At 33.2% G+C, this 15,972-nt stretch overlaps 1 pseudogene; it reads right to left on the reverse strand.

The window, feature by feature from the left end:
* Positions 1-7,488: 7,488 nt before the first annotated feature.
* Positions 7,489-8,420, reverse strand: LOC141512158 (olfactory receptor 2AP1-like; annotated as a pseudogene).
* Between the last annotated feature and the right edge of the window lie 7,552 nt (positions 8,421-15,972).

The raw sequence follows: 15,972 nt of genomic DNA on the forward strand, positions 1-15,972 counted from the left end.
TTTGAAAGACTTTGTTCCTGCCTCTTCATGCCAATCATAGTCTGGGGCCACAAATCTAACTGATACATTAGTTCCTACACATTTCCCTGCCCTGCTCATTATACTAATGAGCAAGAATGGCTAGATTGCCTTGAGCATATGTAAAGGAGAAGGTCTAGACTAATTTAACTTAAACAAATGGGACAGTTTTTGATCAAATGGAGAGTAAATCTTTTATCTTAACAAAGAACCTGACTATAGGTAACAATATAGGCAGATCCTAGTCTTTGTAATGTAAACTTACAATCCTCCCTTCACATTCTTGTAGAACAAAATACCCACATTTTTCTCATAGTCAGAAATCTTTATACAGTTATCACTTCCATATTTTCACTTTCCCTGTGGACTGGCATAAGAAATTAAGTGGTAATTTTTGGGGGGAATTTTGTGGTTGCCACAAAAGACATGTGAAGGCAGCAAATAACACAGAAAAAGTTTATAAATTCAGAAATGCATTGAATATATGTATACAATTGTATTATATCAATGTATTTTATCTTTTGTTAATATAGATATACACAATTTTGCTTTTAAACTTAAATCAAATACAAAATTAAAGTTTGCAAAAAGAATGCTAAATCTATTAGACAACACACAAGGTTAGATTTTTTTACTTAACATTCACCTTCTTAAAGCCAAATACTTAATCCAGCTTTTACAAGATGCTTTAAACATCACATTAAGCAAAAAGAAATGATTCAGACTTCTGTGCTATTACAGGATCAAAAAATCTTAATGGGATTTTTCAGATCCTGAGGGCACCCCATGCAAACCCTGTGACATTGAAGAGATAATTTTATTTATTTGTCTTTAATTTCCTTCCTTTCCCTGTTTTCCCACTTCCTGTTGTCTTATTATAGTCTCACAGTACAACTGTTATTCCTTAACAGTCTAGCTCTCAGTATTTCCTCCTCCAGGGATAAAGGTAGAGACTCCCTAATTAGGTTGTGAAAAACTGCTGGAAATCACATTGTGATTACTCATTTTCCCAGGTCTGTGTTAGACTTCACAGTGAGCTACCTATAACATTTTGTCCACCTAAAAAGATTCTGGGACATGGTTAGCTTAGTACTACAGATTTCTGTCCTTTGGGACTTTCCTTATGTATATTTGAGGTTAAATAATCACTGAATGAAAATCACTTATAGCTGTTTCTTGGTTTACCTATTGTATTCAGAGAGCTACAGAGTTCAGAGTGGCCTCAGAAGATTTCTGTTCCAAGTTTTGCTTAAAGGATAGTCCATCAAGAAAATTCTCCAAGATAATGATTATTTGTTCTCCATTTGAAAAGGTCTAATGAGATGGAACCTAATGACTCCTAAAATGACCCATTCCTTTTTACTTATTCATTTGTATAAACTATGATCAGGACATTTTCATATATATATATATATATATATATATATATATATGCATATATACATATATATATGCATATATATATATATGTATATTTGACTAAGCCTTTGTTTTTATTGGTGTAGGGAAATCTCATTGAGTAATTTTTTTCTTCCAATGCAAATAAACATCTTCTCTACAACTTATACCCTTGGAAAGGCCTGCATGGACAAATGACTAGAGAGAATTTTTATCCTTCTTATATAAATAAAGCATTTTTCCTTTGGTTTGAGAAAAGATATGCATCCTATGGACTAATGGGATTTCAGGCAAGGAGCCTCCTGAGCTAGAGTCCTTTTCACATCATTATCCTGTTCTGTTGCTGAAGAAACCTCATGTTACTTAAGTAACCTCTTATTATTGAGTTGATCTATTTAGAAAGCAAGAATATCTCATTTATTCTTGTTGCTTCCAGTTACCTGTATACTACATAAATTGGTCAGATACTCTGAAGCCCTAAGGGAATAATCAATGTCTCCAATTTGATGCATTCTCTAGTAGGAACATAACCCAAAGGAGAAAATCCTCAATACAATCTTTTCTTCCTAGGGTTTGTAGGGTTTGTTTCTATTCTAAAAACTATAAAAATAAATCACATTTATTCTGAACCTCTTAAAATGTCTGGTTAACTTCAATTGAAGTACAACACAGATTTATAGGAAAAAGGGAATAGACTTAACCTCACTTAGTCCTTTGTTTGCTTTGTGGATGTTTGCACCAACTCTCTTCTTGGCATTGATACAAAATAAAACTGAACTGCATTCCTATTTGAGTAAATAAATAGGTGCACTTGCAGAGAAAGAGGACTTGGAGGGTGAAAATAGATTTGGGATCTCTGAGATTTCTTTCTTGGCAGCTTCTATACTAACCAGTAAGACTTAGGTTTTATCAGATCTATTTAACACAAGCTCTGGGGAATTAATTGAGAGAACAAACAAAAGGCACCCTGGGGAACCTGTTTTGAAGATACTAATGAACTTCATTCTTTGGCAGCTTTGAAAGAAAAATCATTAACAGATGACTAAGAGAAGATGGTCTTGAGAGATAGCAAGGAAGGCATCAGGGAATGAGAGATAGCAAGGAAGGCATCAGGGAACTTCAGTTGAAGTTTGAGTCCTCAGGTTTGGAAGTGAAGCAAGAAGGACAAAGTTCAGGAGTTTGCTTCCTACTGGACTGCTGACACTCTAGAAACATTGCTGTAATATCTGCCATCTAAATCAGCAGCTAGAATTCTTGGACAAAGGCTATATTTTGAGGGTATATTTCCTATGGAATTGGCTAAATGCTGGAATATACTAATATTGTATCTTGGAATTCAGAGTCAAAATGCAATACATTGCCTTTTCATGTGAATCTTTCAAATTTATGAGGAAAGGAAGGATAAATTGATAAATGTCTCACTCATACATACATACATACATACATATACAGGAAACCAATGAAAAAGCCATCATGGTCCTTTGCATCTACATTCAGTACTGTATCTAGTTAAATCATGGTGTTCTCAGGTTGGAGAAGTGTATTTTCTTTGCTTTCTCTTGAAGAGAAAGAAAGAAAACTACAAAATTGTTCAAGATTTCCTTTCTACTCAGTCATTCTTTAGCCCCAGTTCCTCTCTGACTTGTGAGGATCAGATAAGATATTTATAAAGGACCTAGTATAATGCCTAACTCTTAATATTTGCTAAAAAGATATAATTTATTATTTCATTTGGAATCTGCTAATTTGTTCCAGTCAAGAAAGTTTCATCATAGGAATGATAAATTCAGAGCTAGAAGAAAATTTCAGAGTCATCTAGTTCAATATTTTTATTTTACAGCTTAATAATGAATGGTTAATTATTTGTCTCAAGTCATAGAACTGGTAAATAACAGAATCATGGTTTGAACCCAGGTCCTCTATTGTTGTTGTCTAATTGCTTCAATCATGTTCACCTCTTTGTGACCCTTTTTGTGGTTTTCTTGGAAAAGAAACTGGAGTAGTTTGTCATTTCCTTTTTCAGCTTATTTTATAGATGAGAAAATGGAGGCAAATATGGTCAAATGACTTGTCCAGGGTCACACAGTTAGTGTCTGATGTCAGATTTAAATACAAGTGAGTCCAGCACTCTCTCTATTCCATCACCTAGCTACTCCTAAGGTAATTGCATCATCCAACTGGTTTTAATAACTTCTTTTTAGTCATTTTGATAATTTTTCACTATATTACACTTCTGTACACTGATGAAATCACATTTCTCATCTCCTGCTTAATAAAGAAGCTCTGTTCTGGCATCAACTGACCGAAGTTGAAATCCAAACTGTAATTTAGTGGACATATAGTTTTTGACAAATTAAATAAGCCCTCAGAGTCTCTTTCTTCACTTTGAGAAAATCTAATTTACCTATCTCCTGGGTTGTGCAAAATAAGGCAAGGGATATGAAGCATTACATAAATAAGTGTTTACAAACTCTACAATCAAAAGTTATTTTTATTGAGAGCAACATGATGTGGCTGGACATTTAGTCTTAAAGTTGGGAAGATCTGGTTCAAGTATAACCTTTGACTTATAATGGCTCTGTAATATTGGACAACTTTATCTCACTTTGATTCAAGACAAGGCAACAAGAATTCATTAAATTCTTAAATTAAATACTAAGTGCTAATTCTAGGGCAGAAATCTCAAATTTGTGACTAGCAAAATCTCTAGAATGTTGCAGAAGGAGACTAAACTGTAAATGGAAGTTGCTTAATATATAATGTTAATTGGTGGTTTTCCATGTCAATGTGCTGTGGCAGGAATTTATTAGACATGGGAATTTGACACCACTGGTCTAGGGGACATAAATAGAATCAAAAATGAAATAATGATAGTTTAATGATTTACTGGAGAGCCATTGTTACTATCAACAGAAATATAAAATACGAAAATTTGGAGGAGATATGACTTTTTGTTTCATTGCTGATGATTTCAGTCTTGGACATGTTGATTTGAGGTGCTAGTATCATTGGTTATGTCTACTAAGCAGTTGGAGATGTTGAACATATAGTTCAGGTGAGAAAACACTTCATTTAATTGGTAGACATTTGTTGTATTTTTCTATTATGATATCCACTGTTCTGGGTGCAAAAGTGAAATAAGACTTTTTTGCCTTGGTGAAGGGTTCAGAAGATTGGCACAATCATTAGGAGCTAAATGCTACAACCACAGTTGTTTCTATTTCTGTATGTTGTGAGAACGCATGGTAGAGTTCTACCTAGCTCATTGTCACTGGTGATTCAAAGGGATGTTCCTTCAGGAAAAAGGGGGTTTATTTGTTTTCATGAAACTGACATGGTGTTGTTCTGCTGAGTGATGACAATTTGGTTCATTAGATTTTCCAGCTTTTTAATATATGAAAGAGGAATAAAAGGAACTGAAAGATTTTCCAATTAATCTGAATAATGAAGACCACTGTGACTCATGGATTAACTATTTAAGGAAAATGTTGATGTTACTTTCAAGTAGACTGAAAACATTGAATAACTTTATTAACATAGAAAGTTGTGCACAAAAGTTATTTTTGTCTATTGTATGCCTGTTGAATGTCTTTTGAAGTTTGCAGAAATAAAGATGAAAAGAACAAGCTGACCACCAATATTAACTTGTTCTAAGACATCATTGCTCAAGCACTACTAACTCCAAACCTCCATTGTATCCAAAGATAAAGTTATGAGAACAGGTGTAAAAGGCTTTTGTTTTCCTTTGCTGGGCAGAAGGAAATCTGAGAATTGTTTGGATAAAGTTTGAGTAAGAGAAAATCATCAAACCTAAGATGTTCATTAGTGTCACTGTGGTTAAGAGAGAAACAATTAACTCCACCAAACCTGGATATGAGCAGGGATTTGCAGATGGCTACATAGTGATCATGGGACACGAAATAACAAATTTGTAATTTGGCTAATTAGTCATTTTCCATTTTATCTTTCTTTTGTGCTTCTATTCAAATAGTTAAGTATGATCCTTTTTCTGGTGATGTTAATCAAAATTTCTTTTGATATTAACCAAAATTTCCTATTGGCTGCAAACAAAAGTACCCCAAACAGTATAAAACCAGGGCCAACTACAAGTATTACCAGAAGGAAAACTGAGAAAAATGTATTTTGTAACAGAACAAAAAAAAACAGAACAAAATTAAGTAAAAGTAAGGCAGGGTGTGTTAGCAGGGAATGCCTGTTTCTCAAGGTTTGTTCATTTTTCTCAGTGCTTTTGCTTCTGGATTAGGAAGGTCCTGACAAAAAATGCAGTTATACCACTTTCTCCTTATCTAAGGAGAAGTCCTCTTTTTTTTGGATTTGAAAATAGTAACTGCTGAGGTCGTAGATATCTACTCTTATCACAGTCATCTTGATGTCATGGAATGGCCGCTTCCTCTTTTTTTTCCATCTTCAAAGTCCTAACTCTTGCCTTGTGATGGACTTGAAAATAATCTACCCTTCCATCATGTTTAAGAAGAGTTTCTGCTCTTCACATCATGGAAGGACTACAAATTTCAGGGGTTTGTGGTCAGCCAATCCATTGCTAAAGGTTATTATGCTGTCAGAATAAAGTTCTCTTTACCCACTTGTTCCTTCCCTAACATCTACAAATATTTTTGAAAGAAAAATCCTTTATTTGACTCTGACAACCCCTCAGGTTGTTGTTGCCTTGTACTCTCTTCTCCCTTTGATTAGATATATTCTTAAAAAGGGTTAAATATACTTACTCATCTACCTCATGTTCCAATATCTTCTCAGTCTCTTGCATATTTTTTTGCCAAGGATCTCTTAATTGAAAAATCCAATGCCTTTTTCTCAGTCCCCATTCTACTTGACAACTCTTTTGATTATGAGACTGTTACTGCCTTCCTCCTCCTGGAATTCTTTCTTCACTGGCTTTTAGAGGACTCTGATCTCTTTTGGTTTCTCCATCCAGTCTGACCATCTTTTCTCTTGACCATTATGGATTTCACCATGTACTCTAACCTCAAGGTCCTATTCTAGGCTCTCTTCTATACTCACTCCACTGATAACATCATTAACTTACATGAGTTCTTTTATAATTTCTAAACAAATACTTTCCAAATCTAAACATCTACTTCTACTCTGCACCTTGCATCCTAGTTCTATTTGAGACACATTGATTTGGATAGGTATCTTAAACTCAAAATTTCTGAATAGATCTACAGTTTACTGTCTCATTATAACTTCCTCATCTCTAAACTTCATCCTCAATCTATCTTTTTTGTTTAAGTGCTCTCATCCTTTCAGTTTAGAACTTGAGACCATCCTTGATTCTTCTCCTACCTTCTCTTTTATATCTTTTGACTTTCCCTTTCCAACTCCTGCTTTTACCTGCACAACCTACCTATTTGTCCTTTTCTTTTCATTCACACATTCCCTGACCTAATTCAGGTACTGATATATTTTAGTTTTCATTATTCTTGCAAATCCCTTCTCTCACCAATCCCTCTTCCCTTAGCTGCCAAACTGATATTCAGAAAACATAGATCTGACAATATATAAGAATTCCTCTATTCAAAGATCTTCAGTAGCTTCCCATTGCTTCTAGGATGAAATATAAAATTTGTAGTCTTACATTTGAATCCCTTTAATCTATTCCCATCTGCCTATTCAGATTTACTTTATGTCATATTAATTACCTCATAATAATAGTTGTTCTAGTTAAATTAGCCTATTATCCAGTACATGACATCTCATCTTCTACTTTTGTACTTTTGAACATGAGATTCACTATATCTGGAATGTACTCCTCTCTCACTACTGCTTCTTAGAAGCAGTTCTAATACTCATTTCTTTAAAACTTCTTTTAATGCCTTTGGTTGGAGTTTGCATTAATTATTTAGTTAATTAATTAGCTAACTTGTATTGGTCCAGCACAATACAAGGTTTGTCTTGCACAATACTTTCTACTCTTTAGGATTGTTAAAAGGTTTTTTGAATGATAGAGAATACTTTCAATATCTGTTGCTTCATTCACCTTTTTTTCTTCTTGTTTCCCATTCAAACTTGAATTGTGTATCTCATCAATGATTAAAATTTTTGGATCAAGTCCTTGCTGGCTTGTAATACTTGTCTGTTCCTCAGGGTATTAATGAAGGGATTCAACAGGGGAGTGATAGAAATTGTTAGTAAACTTACTTCTTTTTGAAAGTTGAAGTCTTCTTTTGCTGAGGGTTCAATGTATATGAAGATACAGCTGTCACAAAGGAGAGAAATGACAATCATATGAGAAAAGAAGGAAAGGCTTTTTTTTTACTGAGCAGAAGGAAATTTGAGAATTGTCTGGATAATGTTTGAGTAAGAGAAAATCACCAAACCTAAGGTAGCCATCAGTGTCACTATGGCTAAGAGAGAATCAACTAACTCCACAAGACCTGTATTGTAGCAGGAGAGTTTCAGAATGGGAGTAGTATCACAATAATAATGATTTATTATATTAGATGAGCAGAAGTCAGGAGACTTAAAATTTGACTGCTGGCACAGCAATCAGAAACCCAGCCAGCCAAGAACATAGAACTAGCAGAATGCAAACTTCGCTGCTCATGGTGGTTGTATAATGCAGTGGTTTTTTTTTTTTTTTTTTATGGAAACATAGCAGTCATAGGACTACTGCCATAGGACTATGGCAGCCAGAAGATAAAACTCTTTAATCCCTAGAAATATGGCAAAAAGGTACTGAAAAAAGCACTTAAGAAAGATGATGGTTTTGTTTCTTGTTGCAATGCTGTGTAGAAGTCTGGGAGTAAAAAACAGTTGCATTGAAAATTTCTAGGATGGAAAAACTCTGAAGTTAAAAATACATGGGTATCTGAAGGTGAGAATCTAGGTTAGTAAGACTGCTAATGGTTAGGTTGCTGATGATATTTAACACATAGATGAGAAAGAGAAAAAGAAAAAGCACAACTGGGTAATCAGGGACATTTTCAGTCCATGAAGTCAGTCACTACAGAGAAATTTTTCATTGTGACCTTAGCTTAATCTGAAGGTTGAAAATAAGAGAAATCAGTGTTTAGGATGGGACCTCTGGATATCAGATTATGAAAACCTGTGAAACAGATTGTGGTCATTTTCATTATTTGTTATACTTTGTTGGTCCTTTCTAAGCTTCTTTTTCATCTATAGTACAAGTTGTCCTCCTTCTCCAGGATATCCTTGTACCACCTTTTTATGATGGCTCATTTGAGAAATCATTCTAAGAAGGATTTCAATAAACTGAACAGTAACCAGAGCAGGTTAACTTGGTAGTGGAATTTGTGGGATAAAATAATAAAGATGAGGTTTGAGATATTCACTTTAGGAAATATTAAACCTGTATTCAAATATTTGGAAGGATTTCATATGGAAGAGAAATTAGATGTTTCTTTCCTTAAACTTTTTAGTTCCTGTACCCCCTTTGGCAGCCTGATGAGAACTATATACAACTCTTAAGAAACATGTTTTTAAGTTTTAAATCATAATACTAATACAAAATCCCACAATTTTATTGAAATTTTGTTAACATAATTTTTAAAAATCTGGTTTATGTGACCAAGATTACATTTTTTTGATCCTCACCACTTCTCAAACTTCTCCAAAATTGGAATTATACTCAAGAGCTAAAGAAATGTCAACTTTTTCACTTATCTTTTACATGCATAATCCATACAAAATAAAAACTCAATACTCAAAGTAGAAAATTCTAATCCCTAATCTTTAATTTGTTTGCTCAATACCCTGCTTCCCACAATTCCCATAATTTCAGGAACTCTTCTGCTCTCCACTTCTCCTAGCCCCAGTGTCTCTAACATTGCTGAGAACCAAATTGCAGAATTTTTCTCAGAATTCAATACCAGTTGAAGAGTTCTGTGCTACAATGAATTTGACAAGAGAATGGAGCATAGTGGAAAAGGGAGTAGGACATATTGTATGGCTACATGGCACTCCAGTAAGCCTAAGGGAAAGAGCAGAGCATACAATGAAGACCATCTCTGTACCCCCCTCCCCCACCAGAAGTTACCTAGGGATAGAGACACAAGTTCGTGAACCATGAATTGTTCAATTCAGAAGAAGATTAAGAAAATTAGAGATCCAGCCCTTATGGAAACCATAATCAAAGGGGAAGGTACTAGAAAAGGAGCAATAGAAGAAAAAAAAGGCTGAAATTACTAAAAATCTCAAGAGGAAGAAAACTCAATTAAAGTTGAGCATAAAAAGATGAACCAATTAAGAATATAATAGTAGCAGAAGGAATAATACCCTTCAGATTAAAAAAGGAGTTCATGTTTTTTGAACAAACGTTGCAAGATAAAGGAAAATAATTTAAATTTTTTAGGTGCAGAGGACTCTGTGCATTCCCAATCTAGTACAGAATCACAATAGGATGTTGCCAAATTTTTGAAAAGTAAAATAAAAATTGTGAAAGTAGATGAGCTAAAAGAAACAAATAAAAAATTAAAAAATAAAATGCAGATCAGCTGCATTGTTGAAATAATAGAAAATTGAATCCATGATTTCATTAAAGAAAACAAGAAATATAACTAATTGGATATACAAATATATGGAAATTAAAGACAACCTAAAAGGATAAAAATAGTCAATAACATTAACAGAAAATATGATGTCAATTTAAGTAATGCATATTCATCTCAAATATAGGATATATATAGAGACAAGAAAAGAATTGTATAGTCCTAAGTGGAACATTATGTCAAAAAACCTGAACACCACAATGCAAGAAATTACAAAAGAGAATTGACAGTACTTGTGAACACTGAAAATAGAGTGCCAACAGAAACAATTGATTCCAGGGAACAAAACCTAAGAAACCAAAAACAAAACTACCCTGCATACTCCAATACAAAAAATAGTCAAATTGATTAGTTATCTTGACAAACACCAAATTCAATGGTTGAGCAGAAAAATTTTTAAACATAAATGATGTGAAATACAGATAATAAAAGTCTATTTTACTCCCACTAGAAGTCACAGAAATTATATGAATTATATGAATATATATATATATATATATATATATATATATATATATATATGACATTATATGAAGTCTTTGGGTGAACTAGTGAACTATGCTGGAAATTTTAACCCAGTTACAACTGCAAAAAGATGGAAAATTTATAATAAACAAGGCCATTCAAATTATTCTTAGAAGAAAACAATGGACCTGAAGAAATCATTTTCTTCTTAAGCAACCCAGGCAACAGAAATACAAGAAAGACAAACAAATGCAGTAACCAGGTACAGCATCATCAACAACAAAATAGCAATAAGGAGGCAATTTCTCTCTAATGTGCATGAAGAGACAAGGATGAAATTTGACTTCAAATAGAAGTAATGATTGAGAAATAAACCTGAAACCTCATGAACTAAATATCTTAATTTTCTTTTCACCAAAGGAGAATTCCTTTTTTTGTCAAACTAGATTACATAATGGAAAGGTGGATAAAAGAGAAGATAAAGAGGAATTTATGGTATATCTTAATGAAATCTAAGCTAACAAACAAGGGAGAATGATTTCTGTAGTCCTACAGGAAGAAGAGTGAATAAAGAAGAATGGATGAAGAAAAAATCAGGAAGACTGAAAAAAGAGGGAAAGAAAGGAAGAAATCTTATTTCAGTTGAAGGATTGAAAAATACTTTCAGGGTGGAAGAGATCTATTTTATAAAGGAAGATGGAGATCTTACAATGAGAATAATTTGCAGGAATGTATTGCTTACAGGGATCACTCATCCTGTCACAAAAGCATCCGAATTAGACTGGTAGAAAGATGGGTGGGCATGGAACTATGGAGGAGATTGTTTTCATATTGAATACTTTCATATTCTGCTGTCCACATAGAAATAGTCTGTTTATTTCTTTTCCTGTTTTGTAGTTGTTTAAAATGAATAAAAAATTTAAAAAGAAATGGTAAGACAAAATTAAAAGCATGAAAAAATAGAAGAAAATGTTAACTATTTCACTGAAAAAAACCCAACTAACCTGGAAAATAAATTGATGGAAGATGATTTATTAATCATTGTACTCTTTGAAAGCAATGATAAAAAGAGCTTAAAATCATCTTTCAAGATATTAAAGAGAGGTGAATAAGGTGGCATAGTGGATAGAGCAATGGCCCTGGAATCAGGAGTACCTGAGTTCAAATTCAGCCTCAGACACTGAATAATTACCTAGCTGTGTGGCATTGGATAAGTGACTTAACCCCATTGCCTTGCAAAAACCTAAAACAAAGATTTTTAGGAAACCTGTCCTGATATTCTAGAACCAGAGATTAAATAGAAATCAAAAGATTCCACCTATCACTTCCTAAAAGAGATGCCAAAATAAAATCTCTCAGAAATATTACAACCAAACTTTAAGAGCTCTTAGATTAAGGAGAAAATATTGTAAGCAGCTTTAAAGAAACAACTTAAGTATCATGGAACCTCATTCAAAATCACAAAAGTTTTAGGTGCTTCACCATTAAATGATTGGAGAGTATGGAATGTGATATTCTGTAGGACAAAGAGGCTAGGATTGCAAAGAAGAATCACCAACCCAGTAAAAATGAATATATTCCTTGGGTCAAGGGGGACAGATAGATATTTAATGAAAGAAAGGACCTTGAAGCAGTCCTAATAAAAGAATGGGACAGACTAACCTGCTGAAAAGAAAATTTGACTTTCAAATATAATATTCAGGAGAAGGATGAAGGGGAATCTGGTATGGTGCTTTCTTAATTTGTGAGAATAATTTGTGGAGCATTGGTACAAATTCCTTTTTAAAAGTTTAATAGATTATGTGAATCAGTGCAAAATATTTTTCAATATGTTCTTTTACAAGTAGGGCTGTTTTCCCTTTTTTTGAGATTTATATATCTGAGATTCCTATTCAATTTTCTATAAGCCTGAGTTTCTTATTTGTGAATACATTTCTTCATTTCTTTGTATTACAGTGTAGATTCTGTTCTTTTTATTTTTGTCTAGTTTTGTTGTGATTTCATTTCACTCATTTGTTATTTTGCTAATTTTGTTTTTCCTGACATATTTTCTGTAAACATATTTTTCTTTCAGTGAGTTTAACCCAAAGCTTTATTTTCCAAAATTTATTTTGTATTTTACAATTATTTTCCCTAATCTTTCTTCCCTTCCCCCAAATCCCCCTCCACCCAAGAAGTCTGTCTGGTAGTCTTTACCCTGTTTCCATGGTATACATTGATCTAACTTAAATGTGATGACAGAGAAAACATATCCTTAAGGAAGAAAATAAAGTATAAGAGATAGCAAAAGTACAGATTACAGTAGTAGTGTTTGGTCTTTGTTCAAACTCCAAAATTCTTTCTCTGGATACAAATGGTAGTGTCCATTGCATATACCCCCAAATTGTGCCTGATTGTGGTACTAATGGAATGAGCAAGTCTTTTATGGTTAATCATCACCCCCATGTGATTGTTAGGGTATACAGTGTTTTTCTGGTTCTGCTTATCTTGCTCAGCATCATTTCATGAAATCTCTCCAGGCTTCCTTGAACGTCCATCTATCCTGGTTTCTAATAGAACCATACTGTTCCATGACATACATATACTGCAGTTTGCTAAGCCATTAGGGCATTTACTTGATTTTTAATTCTTTACCACGACAAATGAGGTTGCTATGAATATTTTTGTACAAGTGATGTTTCCACCCTTTTTCATCATCTCTTCAGGATATAGACCCAGTAGGGGTATTGCTAGATAAAAGGGTATGAACATTTTTGTTGCCTGTTGGGCCTAGTTCCAAATTGCTCTCCAGAAAGGTTGGATGATTTCACAGCTTCACCAACAATGTAATAGTGTCCCAGATTTCCTATAATCCTTCCAGCAATGATCATTATCCTTTTTGGTCATATTGGTCAGTCTGAGAGGTATGAGGCGGTACCTCTGAGATGCTTTAATTTGCATTTCTCTAATAAGCAATGATTTAGAGCAATTTTTCATATGACTATGGATTGCTTTGATTTTCTCATCTGTAAATTGCCTTTGCATATCCTCTGACCATTTGTCAATTGGGGAATGGCTTTTTTAAAAAATACGACTCAGTTCTTTGTATATTTTAAAAATGAATCCTTTGTCAGAAACATTAGTTGTAATGATTGTTTCCCAGTTTACTAAATTTCTTTTGATCTTGGTTACAGTGGTTTTGTCTTTGCAAAAGCTTTTCAATTTAATGTAATTAAAATAATCTAGTTTGTTTTTAGTGATATTCTCCATCTCTTCCTTAGTTATAAGCTGTTTCCCTTTCCAGAGATCTGACAGGTAAAATAGTCCATGACTTTCTACTTTGATTATAGTATGTTTTTATGTCTAAATCCTGTACACAATTGGATCTTATCTTGGTCTAGGGTGTGAGGTGTTGGTCTAATCTAAGTTTCTTCCATACTAACTTCCAATTTTCCCAGCAATTTTTATCAAAGAGAGAGTTTTTATCCCAATAGCTGGACTCTTTGGGTTTATCAAATAACAGATTAATATAATTATTTCCTGCTATTGGACCCAGTCTATTCCACTGGTCCACCACTCTGTTTCTTAGCCAATATGAGACAGTTTGATGACTGATGCTTTATAATATAATTTTAGTTCAGGTAGGGCTCAGCTCCCTTCTTTTGATTTTTTTCATTAAATCCCTAGAACTTCTTGACTTTTTATTTCTCCATATTAATTTACTTTCAACTTTTTCTTACTCACTAAAGTAACTTTTTGGAATCTTGATTGGTATGATACTAGACAGGTAGCTTAGTTATGGTAGAACTGCCATTATTATTATATTAACTCTACCTATCCATGAGCAGTTGATATTTCCCCAGTTATTTAAATCTGATTTTATTTGTGTGAGAAGAGTTTTATACTTGTTTTCAAAAAGTTTCTGAGTCTGCCTTGGCAAATAGACTCCAAGGCATTTTATATTGTCTGAGGTTACTTTGAATTGAATGTCTCTTTCTAGGTCTTCCTGTTGTATCTTGCTAGTCATATATAGAAAAGTTGAGGATTTATGAGGGTTTATTTTATAACATGCAACATAGTTAAAATTGCTAAGGGCTTCCAGGAGTTTTTTGGATGATTTCCTGGGACTCTCTAGGTAGACCATCATGTCACCTGCAAAGAGTGAGAATTTTGTCTCTTCCTTCCCAATTCTAATTCCTTCAATTTCTTTTTCTTCTCTAATGGCTGATGCTAATATTTCTAATACAATATTGAATAGTAGTGGTGATAATGGGCACCCTTGTTCTACCCCTGATCTTATAGGGAATCCGTCTAGCCTCTCCCCATTGAATATAATGCTTGTTGATAGTTTCAGACAGATACTGCTAATTATTCTAAGGAGCAGTGCACTTATTCCTACACTCTCTAGTGTTTTCAGTAGGAATGGATGCTGTATTTTGTCAAAAGCTTTTTCAGCATCTATTGATATGATCATATAATTTCTAATAGGTTTGTTGTTGATATAATTGGGTATAATAACAGTTTTCCTAGTATTGAACCAACCCTGTATTCCTGGAATAAGTCCTAGTTGATCACAATGTATTAGCCTAGTGATAACTTGTTGTAATTGTTTTGCTAAGATTTTATTAAAGATTTTTGCATCTATATTCATCAGGGAGATAGGTCTATAATTTTATTTCTCTGTTTTAACTCTTCCTGGTTTAGGTAATAGTACCATACTGGTTTCATAGAAAGAGTTAGGCAGAGTTCCATCTTTCCCTATTTTTTCCAAAGAGTTTATATAGAATTGGAACCAATTATTCCTTAAATGTTTGGTAGAATTCACTTGTGAATCCATCAGGCCCTGGAGATTTTTTCCTTGGAGAGTTCAATGATGGCTTGTTGAATTTCTTTTTAGGAGATAGGGTTGTTTAAGTAATTAATCTCACCTTCATTTAACCTGGGCAATTTATATTTTTGTAAATATTCATCCATTTCACTTAGATTATTAAATTTATTGGCATAGAGTTGGGCAAGTTAATTTTGATTATTACTTTAATTTCCTCCTCATTGGTTGTGAGTTCAGCTTTTTCATTTATGATACTAGCAATTTGGTTTTCTTCTTTCTTTTTTTAATCAAATTGACCAGAGGTTTATCAATTTTATTGGTTTTTTCATAATACCAACTTTTGTCTTTATTTATTAATTCAATAGTTTTTTTGCTTTCAATTTTATTAATTTGTCCTTTAATTTTTAGAATTTCTAATTTGGTATTTAATTAGGGATTTTTAATTTGTTCTTCCTCTAATTTTTTAGTTGCATGTTTAGTTCATTGATTTCTTCTTTCTCCAATTTATTCACATAGCACTTAAAGCTATAATATATTCCCTGAGAGCCACTTTGAATGAATCCGATAGGTTTTGGTATGTTGTTTCATTATTATCATTATCTATGATAAAATGGTTAATTCTTTCTATAATTTGTTTTTTGGTCCTCTCATTCTTTAAAATGAGGTTATTCAGTTTTCAATTGGTTCTGTGTCTATATCTCCTTGGTGCAATATTGCAAATGACTTTTATTTCAT

This window comes from Macrotis lagotis, chromosome 2 (genome assembly GCF_037893015.1).
Source record: "Macrotis lagotis isolate mMagLag1 chromosome 2, bilby.v1.9.chrom.fasta, whole genome shotgun sequence".
Classification (NCBI taxonomy): Eukaryota; Metazoa; Chordata; class Mammalia; order Peramelemorphia; family Peramelidae; genus Macrotis; species Macrotis lagotis.